The sequence below is a fragment of the Halichoerus grypus genome, chromosome 5 (assembly GCF_964656455.1).
Source record: "Halichoerus grypus chromosome 5, mHalGry1.hap1.1, whole genome shotgun sequence".
Lineage (NCBI taxonomy): Eukaryota > Metazoa > Chordata > Mammalia > Carnivora > Phocidae > Halichoerus > Halichoerus grypus.
The window spans coordinates 65699854-65711186 of NC_135716.1; the positions used below are offsets into that span (position 1 = coordinate 65699854).

The 11333-nt window shown below is 38.1% G+C and overlaps 1 pseudogene; it reads right to left on the reverse strand.

The window, feature by feature from the left end:
- Window positions 1-795: 795 nt before the first annotated feature.
- LOC118550627 (programmed cell death protein 6 pseudogene) lies at window positions 796-1152 on the reverse strand (annotated as a pseudogene).
- Between the last annotated feature and the right edge of the window lie 10181 nt (window positions 1153-11333).

Genomic DNA, 11333 nt, shown 5'->3' on the forward strand with positions numbered 1-11333 from the left:
TTCCATAGTGACTGTACCAGTTTGCATTCCCATCAACAGTGCACGAGGGTTCCTTTTTCTCCACATCCTTACCAACACTTGTTGTTTCTTGTGTTTTTGATTTTAGCTCTTCTGACTGGTGTGAGGGGATATCTCATTGTGGTTTTGATTTGCATTTCCCTGATGATGAGTGATGATGAGCATCATTTCATGTGTCTGTTGGTCATCTGGATATTTTCTTTGGAGATATGTCTGTTCATGTCTTCTGCCCATTTAAAAAAATTTTTTTTGGTGTTGAGTTGTATTAGTTCTTTATATATATATATATATTTTTTTTTTTGACAGGGGGGTGCATTTGCTTCATTGCTTATGTTGCATATTCAAACAAATACAGTAAACCCCATTTTAAAAATGTGAGACATGTAAAAGCCTCTGTGCAAATTCTGTATTATTTTTAAATTCCTATTGGCTAATAAAAGTGGCTTTCCATTACAGAACTGGAGCTATCTAGAAATGCACAAGATGAATTTTTTGCAAGAAGGATACCTGAAATATTATTATATCTTATGTCATGGCACAGCTGAACAATTTGAAATCAAATGTTCATATGTGAATTATGATTATAACTATTTTTACATTTGCAAAAACCTTAATCAGCTTATCCACATATGTACAGTCAGTTCCCCAAATATTAATTATATAAAATCTAAAGGAAGAACAGTATCTAGCTGCATATGCATTCCATTTCTTTAAAGAGAGATTTGGCATTTTTAGTCTTCCTCCCCTAAATCACATAGCTATTTGCAAAGGCCAGTGTTATATGATGCTGAAGACCATGGACAGATACTGTTCATATGACACCTGAATTCAGCCATCCTGATCCCTATCATGATGCCTGCATATATCTGTCAACCTCTGCAAGAGGATGCATCCCGGATGAAGTCATCAAATGCAATCTGCCCCGTACTTGTCTGTCATACTTTCTAATGAGGATGTCGTGAAACTGGTCAGAGAGCCAGTACCCTGAGAGAGCTTGGTTTAGCTTGCTCTTGTCAATCATTTCAGAGTTGTCCCTGTCATAAGTGTAGAAGAGGTTCTGCAGTCTGTGATGTACTTCCAGGTGCCATTGAACTTGCTGAAGTTCATTCCAGCCTTGTTCTCTCAGTCAAACATAGATATGATTGACCTGACAGTCACTGGATTCAATGGAGTCCATGTGCCATTGGACAGTGCTTGCTGAAGCTCGTTGTCCGCTATCACTTGGCTCCCGTCTTTATCATCCCTCTGGAAAATGTTACCCCAAAGCTCTGGTATGACAGCACCATACGTCTGGCAGGGCTGGCAGGGAGGACCCGTAGGGGTAGGTGGCCATGGACCCAGGCAAGGCTGGGCTGAGGCGCAGAGGAGAATCTTTATATATTTTAAATACTAACCCTGTATTGGACATGTCATATGCAAATATCTTCTCCCATTCAGTAGGCTGTCATTTTGTTTTGTTGATTGTTTCCTTTGCTGTGCAGAAGCTTTTTATTTGATGTAGTCCCAATACTTTATTTTTGCTTTTGTTTCCCTTGCCTCAGGAGACATATCTAGAAAAATGTTTCCACTGCCAACGTCAGAGAAATTACTGCCTGTGTCCTCTTCTGGGATTTTTTATGGTTTCAGGTCTCACATTTAAGTCCTTGATCCATTTTGAGTTTATTTTTGTGTAGGTTGCAAGAAAGTGGTCCAGTTTCATTCTTCTGTGTGTAGTTTTCCCAACACCATGTTGAAGAGACTGTCTTTTTCCCATTGCACATTCTTTCCTCCTTTGTTGAAGATTGACCATGTAATTATGGGTTTATTTCTGGGGTCCCTATTCTGTTCCATTGACCTATGTGTCTGTTTTGTGTCAGTACCATGCTATTTTTTTTAAAAAATATTTTATTTATTTATTTGTCAGAGAGAGACACAGCAAGAGAGGAACACAGGCACGGGGAGTGGGAGAGGGAGAAGCAGGCTCTCCGCCTAGTAGGGGGCCTGATGCGGGTCTCGATCCCAGGACCCTGGGATTATGACTTGAGCTGAAGGCAGACGCTTAACAACTGAGCCACCCAGGTGCCCCGTACCATGCTATTTTGATTACTACAGCTTTGAAGTATATCTTGAAACTGGGATTGTGATAACTCTAGTTTTGTTCTTCTTTTTCAAGACTGCTTGGCTCTTTGGGGTCTTTGTGGTTCCATACAAATTTTAGGATTATTTGTTCTAGTTCTATGAAAACTGCTGTTGGTATTTTGATAAGGATTGCATTAAATCTGCAGATTTCTTTAGGTATTATGGACATTTTAGCAATATTTGTTCTCCCAATCCATGAGCATGGAATATCTTCCCATTTGTTTGTGTTACCTTCAATTTCTTTCATTATTGTTTTATAGTTTTCAAAGTATAGGTCTTTCATTTCCTTGGTTAAGTTTATTCCTAGGTATTTTTGTGCAATTATAAATGGGATTATTTTCTTAATTTCTCTTTCTGCTACTTCATTTTTAGTGTATAGGAATGCAGTGCATTTGGGGTGGCTGGGTGGCTCAGTCAATTAAGCCTCTGACTCTTGGTTTTGGCTCAGGTCATGATCTTGGGGTCCTGAGATTGAACCTCATGTTGGGCTCCATGCTCAGTGTGAGTCTGCTCTAAGGGATTCTTTCCACCTCCCTCTCCCTCCCCTTCGCTCCTCCCCCCCCCTTCGTGCTCTCTTTATAAATTAAGTATATAAAATCTTAAAAACAATGCAGTGGGTTTCTGTATATTGATTTTGTATCTTGTGACATTACTGAATTCATTTATCAGTTCTACCAGTTTTTTGGTGGAGTCTTTAGGGTTTTCTATATATAGTATCATGTCATCTGCAAATAGTGAATGTTTTACTTCTTCCTTACCAATTAGGATGACTTTTATTTCTTTTTCTTTTCTGATTGTTGTGGATAGAACATCTAATACTATGTTGAGTAGCAGTGGTGAGAATGGACATCCTTTTCTAGTTCCTGATGTCCCTTATACTTGATCTATTCCCTCTGCTTTTTCTTTTTTAAAATCTTTTCTCTGCTTCTCATATTTCCATGTTCTCAGTTAGTTTCTTTTTTCTTACTGGTGATGTTGTTCTTATTCCTAGCTAATAACGGATCCCATCAATTTTTATCAACTTTTATTAATCTGTTTATTTGTTTATTGTTTCTACTGGCTCTCACTATAATTTTTATGATTATGATTGTTACTGAAGAAGCTGGTTAAATTTGACCAGGTACTGTTTTAATAAGTTAAAAATTATTTGGAAAATTAGTATGAAGCATATGATTATGATGGCTTCCTCCATTGAGAGTGTTATGGGTGGAACTGTGTCCACCAAAATTTCACATGCTGAAATTCCAACCCCCAGTTCCTCAGAATATTAACTTATTTGGAAATAGGGTTATTGCAGATGTAATTAGTTAAGATGAGGTTATACTGGAATAGGATGGGTTCCTACTACAATGTGACTGATGCCCTTATAAGAAGGGGAAATTTGGACACAGATAATACACACAGGGAGAATCTCACAAAATGGTTGGAGTTATGGTAACACAAGCAAGGAACTATCAGAAGCTGGGAGAGAGGCCTTTGCTAGAACTTTCAGAGAGAGCATGACCCTGCCAACACCGTGATCTCAGAAGTCTAGCTTCTCAAACTGTGAGACAATAAGTTTCTATTGTTTAAGTCATCTAGTTTCTGGTTCTTTGTTGTGGCAGCTTCAGGAAACTGTGTGCTTTGCTTGTGCTTTGGGTAGGGATAAAGAGACCCATGTCTTTGGGTGAGTATACCTTGTGCTTAGGAGCCGATCCTCTTACGGTCACTTAGAATCTCTCTTGTCCTCCTCAGCAACCTAGTAGATGGAGACAGTTCCTGACTCAGCAGTCAAAAATAATAGAGTTTGAGGGCAAAAGAACACATCTATGGGAAACCCTTCAGCTCTAGATTTAGCATTGATTTTTTGATCCATATACTGTCACATTTTACTATCTGTGTTTACTGTCTCAAGATATTAGTACGTGTCGCTTTACCCTGCAGTACTTAGTCTGAGTTAAAATATGCTTTCACGAGGATGCCTGGATACATTTATAGTTTAATGAGCCAAATAGCTCAGTTTTTTAAAGATAGGTCAACTGAAAGAAGAGTTCAATACACTCTTTCCAACCAATTAAATATTTTTGAAAATAGCTCTTTAGTTAGGCAGTTAAACCTAAATTTTCAGAGAGATAGTGGGTAGGCTTAAAAGCAGATTAATAAAGGATATAAACCATTAATTATAATTAAAGACTTTATTGATTGAAACTTGACTATATTGTTAACTAACTTAATTTAATTCTAGATTTTATCCTGGCTTGAGCAGAATGTTTTTTCAAGTTCTGACTTTCCCTAGTCGTCGGGCTAATTTCTAGCCTGCTTTTTTCTTTCTTTAAAGATTTTATTTATTTATTTGTCAGAGAGAGAGAGAGAGCGTGCACAAGCAGGCAGAGGGAGAAGTGGGCTCCCCACTGAGCAAGGAGCCAGATGTGGGACTAGATCCTAAGACCCTGAGATCACAACCTGAGCTGAAGGCAGACACCTACCCGACTGAGCCACCCAGGTCTCCCTAGACTGCTTTTTTTCACCTGGCATGCATCATCCATATTCAGTCATAAATGTTTATTTGTATAATTTTTAATACCAGATCTTGAATTAAAAGCAGAAATAATAATGATAGTTTATATCTATAGAATGCCTTATAATGTGCAAGGCACTTTATATAACAGAAGCTTTCTTAAACCAATTTCATGTACACAATCTACTAGGTGAAGAAAACTTTTCATTTATTTCTGGGCACACTGAGGACCAGGAACTAGTTGGCCCCTTGTCAACAACCTGGTTACCTTTGTGCCCCACAGTGAAGCAATTTGTACCAAGTTCTGTTTGTCTTCAAAACTGTTTAAGTGAGGAGTACTTGTTACTGTAATTGTGTGTATATTAGTATATAAACCAGTGACATAGGAGTGCAAAAAAGACAATTGTATCTATAACATCTAAATCAATACTTCAGAAGGACCAAAAAAGACAAATCACCTCAAAAATTAATTTGAAATTGGTTGTGGGACAGACATCATAAAAAAAAATTGAGAGACAACTTGAAGAATTCTAACCAGGTTTCTTTCCAAATGCCCTAAATTATTACTTTAACTTTAAAGATACACAGTAGAGGGTTGCCTAGGTGGCTCAGTTGGTTGAGTGTCTGACTCTTGATTTTGGCTCAGGTCATGATCTCTGGGTTGTGGGATCGGAGCCCCTGTGTTGGGCTCTGTGCTCAGCGGGGAATCTGCTTGGGCTTCTCTCCATCCTTCTCCCTCTCCACTGCCACTCCCCCCACTCTCTCTCTTTCTCTCTCTCAAATTAATAAATAAATCTTAAAAAAATATAAAGACACACACTAGAAATCGTAGACAATACACTTAATGAATGACTGACGAAGGAAAGAAAACTCATCGTCAATCACATAGCCATGTTGTGTTTGGCAGAATAATGCCCCCATCCCCATCCTCAAAGATATCACATCCCAGTCCTCAGACTCTGTGAGTATGTTACCTCATATGGCCAAAGGGGCCTTAAAGATGTGATTAAATTAAGGATCTTGAGATGGAGAGATTATCCTGGTTTATCCAGTTGGATCCAATGTAATCCCAACTGAAAGAAAGGTAGTAGAGTCACAGTGAGAGGAGGAGATGTAATGAGAGACACAGAGGCTGGAGGGGTAATTGCTGGCTTTGAAGATGGGAAGGAACCATAAGCCAAGGAATGTGGGGGATGTCTAGAAGCTGGAGAAGGCAAGGAACAGATTGTTCCCTGGAGCCTCCGTGGGAGGCTGCCCTATAGCCCTGCAGCCGTACAGACACCTTGCTTTAGCCCAGTGAGATCCATTTTGGACTTCTGACCTCCAGAATTATAGGATAATAATGTTGTATCATTTTAAGCCACTGTGCTTGCGGTAACTTGTTACAGCCGCAATAAGAAATTAATTCACATATTTTTTTGAAGTTTGTTTATCCACATATGGAGAATAAGTGTACATTCATGCTTAAAATTAAAATAAAATTATTGTCATTATTGTGGTATGTATGTATCTTTTTTTTTTTTTACCAATTTCCAATTTACCTAACTTTTAATTAATTGACCAACTACAGGCTGCAATTTTTTGGAAGAGAGGACTATTATTCTATGTAGTATCTCCTTTTATCTACAGGAGTTTTGTGAAGTGCATATCACAATTGCATTCAAAGTTCTTGTTTTGTCTCTGTCTCTGGCTTTATGATTGAGGTGGAGGAAGTCAATTCATTTCCTTCTTATTTTCATTTATGAAAACTGGGGGCTTGGACTCTTACACTCTAACAGTGTATGACTTAAAAATTTTCATCAAATAATTTCATTTATCTTCTCTCACCTGTTTAATTTGTAGCTGAAACCCTTGGGTTTATCTGTGCTTTAGCTCTGATTTAACTTGAAATTAAAGTCCGTGTGCTTCACAGCTGCTGGCTGCCCTTAACCAGGGACTTACAACTGAAATGTTTGAAGAACACTGGAGTCAAGAGACCAGGATTTCAGATCTGATTGACACTAACTAGCTGGGTGTCCTTTGACAAATCTTTTAATCTCTCTGGGCCTTAGTTTTCTCATTTATAAATTATAAAGTTGGAGTCAATAATTTTTAAGGTCCTTTTAAGCTATAGAATTCTATGACTCCATAATTTTAATTCTAGGAAAATTCAGCTCTAAGGCATGCTGAATTTCTTTTCAAGGTGGGAAGAAAGATACTGTAGGTTGTAGTATACCCATGCATGTTCCTGTATACGCCTATGAATATCTTTTCCAAGAAGTTGAAAACATCTGCGTAAGTCCTATAATTTACCTAGTTTCTCCCCTTATCACACAAACCTAAAATCTACATTTAGACACAAATGCCTTTTTGTTGGGAGGACCTTGTCTCAGCCATGGATCTAGCCTATTCTGCAAGACATAGCAAGTTGCTACTCTATTGTGGACATTGAGCTGCATACTAGAAAAGCTCCAGCATCTCACACAGGAGGAATCAGATTTGAAGACAGATCAATTATAATATCACCCGGTAAGTGCTCTGACAGGGGGTAGAACAAAAGGCAGAATATGGGCAAGGGAAGAAGTGGTTCACCTCGCCTGTAGTAGTGACAAAGGCTTTTGAATCTTTCTGAGCAAAGTCATTTAGATCCATGAGATGCATCCTGAACATCCTAAAAAGCAAGTTTGGGGGTTGGGGTGTTATTTCAGGCACAGAAAATGGCCAATTCCAAATGCAGGGGTGTGAAAGGCATGGCATATTTGGAACAAGGTGAAATTTTCATCATGTTTAAATATAGAGCAAGTGTGATAAAGGACTGGGCAAGTTCATGGAAGATAAGACAGAAAAAATGCAAGCCATTTTATAACCAAGCTATAGGCAACAAGGAATCACAAGTGTGTTCATGGTGAAATGACATGATCAGATGTTATTTTTAAAAGGTTAATTCTAGCAGGTATTGGGAACGTGTAGACTGAGTGTGGAAGGCTTTGTAGAAGGAAAGGGGAGAGGAAGCTTCAAGAGCTAGTGAACATTGAATTAGAGTGGTGGTGTCTGGCAGCCACTTCAGAAAAAGAATCCATTGGCTTTTATAAATGGGTTTTCTTTCCCAAAGCACTGCCCTCTACCCCAGCAGGGGCTTCCAGGTCACAGACCACTTCTTGGTTTATTCTCCAGAGTGTTCATGAAAGATATTTAACAATACAGAGCTCTTGACATCAACACAGCACAGACATGTCATATTTAAAAAACACATGTAAACAGAATTTACAAGGATCAATGAATTATAAAGTGGTTTCTTATCCCCTCTCAAGGCTATGAATACATTGTGAAATCTAGGGCAGTTAAATACTGTATTTAAATTCGGATGTGATATTTACATATGTTACTTATTCTTTTTATAAAGATCTGCCCTAGTGAAATTTAATCAGCCTTTGCAAGTTTATATACTGTGTCTGTTGGAAGAACAGTTTAAATTCAGTTGTTGTTTTAACCTGACTAAATTACCCAACTGACCTTACCAGCAGAAGGATGTATTAGAACCAGGTTTCACTACAAGTGACAGAAAATTCAAGTAACAAGGTCTAAAAAAGGTAGAAGTTTGTCTCATGGATAAATAAATATGATATGTAGCACAGAGCTAGGAGTAGGTAGAGCAGTCATCAGAATCTGAGGCCCTGTCTATCTCATTGCTTTGCCATCCTTAGTCCATGATGTCCACTACATGATTCAAGATGGCTGCTAGAGCTCCAAGCATCATTTTTCCCTTTGCCAGTAGGAAAGAGGAAAGAATGCAGACAGTTGTACTTATTTAGGGACTTCTCAGATTTCATGCATGACACTCCTGCTTACATACAATCAGACAGAATATATTTACATGGCAGCAAGGTAGCTGAAAAATATAATCATTATCCCAGATCACAGTATTCTGAGTAATAACTGGAGAGTGTATAACTAAGGAAAAAGAGTCTATAACTAAGGAAGACTAATAATTGGAGAGTCTATAACTAAGGAAGATGAGTCTATAAATAAGGATGAAGTACATATTTGTGTTAAATCCAACTTGCATTGTAAATAATCTGCTCATACTCACCCCAGAAGAAAAGAAATGTGTAAAAACCAAAATTGTGTAATGTGAAAGGGAAGCTAGGAGAAAGAAAAATCTCATTAACATCAGCGTTCACATTCTATAAGTAATGTCTATTTATTGAAGGTGTATATGGGCTAGAAGTTGGTGGTTTATAGGTGGAGGAGACATAATTCTTGCCCTCATGGAGCACACAAACATATTACATCAAATTTTGGTCCCAGAATGACAACACGGTAACCCCTCCTATTTTGAAGAAATATTGGAAACTCTAGTCCGTAGGAGAACAGTAACATTTCTGCATGGTTCATATGAAGCCATATCCTGAAGAAAAGAAGACAAACCTATGAGGAAACTATAGAAAAGCCAAGCCTGGAAGCTAAAACCTGAAAACAGGCCTGATGCTAATACAGGGCCATGCCTTCTAGGAAACCTAAGTAAAAGTTTGTTGGTCATGGATGATGAGGGTTCAACACTGGATAGATAAAGAAGTTACTCAAGTAGCTGGAGAAGAGCCTGCTATTATTATTTTGAAAAAGAGAAGAGAGGATTAAACAAGAAATGCAGAAATATATTTTGCTTCCTGTATTCCTGAAGAGTCTTGTATAATTGGGCTCTACTTTAAAAACCTATGGATATTTGTTGTCAAGAATCTCCTAGTAAATATTATAGTGTATTGCTAGGAGAGCAAAAGCTCCCTAGACATACCTGCTTTCATTTAAAAACAAAATTGATTTGATTTTCCTGTTCATGATTAAATTTACTGAAAGTGGGGCCTTCCCATTTTGCAAAGTAATGGGGGAGTTGATTTTTTTACAAAGTCAGGATTTACATCATCAATAAAGAATAAAAGGAGATACAATCGCTGATGCTCCTATTCATTTGGCAGTTTTAGCCAGTTTCTTGTAGTGACCATATTTTTTCTTCCCTCTAAATCAGCCTAATCTGTTTTACAAACTTTTATTCACTCTCACCTTCCCCCCTTCACTCCACCCATTGCCAATGTCCCTTTACCTGTGGCATTTTACACTCGAGGAGAGCGGCTAATGGTTGACAACAAAAGGACCGCTAATCGCACCAATTAAGAAGTGTGAATGTCACCCGTTACCTACCAGCTTTGTTACTGAACATGCTAATTAGTAATTGTACAGGTGCAGACTTTTAAGTTTACAAGGTTAACACTGATGCACAGCTTTGTTTTCGCTGTTTGTTTAAATATTGAAAAATCGTGGGTAAAAGGCTGGTCTATGTTGAAGAATGAACAGATGTCATTGCTGTACTTTCTCAGACAGAAAATCTTTAGACTGACTTAAAGCAATAAAAGTGACCTTCTAAGAAGTGATTGTCTGTGGTCAATCTATCAAAGAGCAGGTGTTTTTGGTTCTCTTGCTCTCACGGAAGAGCAGGGAACTTGCCTTCAAGCCGCAGGACAATAGAACTCTACTAGAAGGTCAGTTGAAGGCACTATACTAGAAGCCTGTAGAGTTCATTAAGAGGAAATCCTGTATAAGGGTTTTTGGTAAGCCCAAAGTCACTATGTATTAATCTTTCTGAAAGCTTTACTCATTCATTGAGTCAGTGTTATAGATATGTCTTGTAGACTTCTTTTTTAAAAAAGTTTTGACTAATAAAACACCTGGATGAGGGAATCTGTTTCAGAATCACATACCATCAATTTGATAGGAACCAAGAGATCACCCTGACTAGCCTCTAATTGGGGAAAGTAACAGAGATTCATTTTACAGAGAGGACAACTGAGGTCCTAGACATTACATGATTTGCCTAGGTCCATTAAACCAAGATTAACCTCAGTTTGCAAAGTGAGATAGATTTTTGGGAAGATCTAACCTTCAATTGTTCTCTAGCAGAATGAGTAATTCCTGAGGAGCTGGTAATTTTTAGCTTGTCCTCAAGCCTACTGAAATATCTTTGCTCTTTCCATGCATCTGTAAGAGCAACTGTTGTTTTCAGTCATTCAACGGGAAAGTGTGCGGTAAGGGCCTCTTCTATTTTTGTGGTAGACTCCACAACAAATAAAGAACGTCTCTCTGGCTCCTTGGAACCCAAACTGCAAGGTTTTGAGAACTGCTGTGCAATGGCAAAACTAGTTGATTGATTTGGGACCAGTGCCCAGACCACATTTAAGGGAGTTGACCCAGGTCCTGGGTGACCAGTGATCCCTTTGCTCTTGGTCATGATGTGCCTCACTAGTTAACTGCCTTACAGCAAGGGGTAAAGTGGAGGTATGACTAGCAGAATGCCCAGGGGTATGGGCTGCCCTTCTCTGTGAACACAGGGGACAAATCTAACCTTTTATCCATGATTTAACAAACAAACGCACTCCAAAGTTTTAGCATGTGCCTAGCTCATTGTAAATGCTCAAAAAATGGTAGTCATTATTGTTAGCAGTTTATTAGCCTCTGGGGACATTTGCATCTTATATTTAATAACCATAAATAACTAACATTTGCATTGGACTTTAACCTTTTCTTTTTCATGGAGCTGGGACTTTATTCTTCCCTTCATTTTGCATTTAAAATTCATTTTTAGGTTCTGGTTGTTTTGCAAAGACATGAAATGTTTAGTATAGAAAACTGTAAAAACATATGTCTTATAATAAAAAATCTATAATTCTAC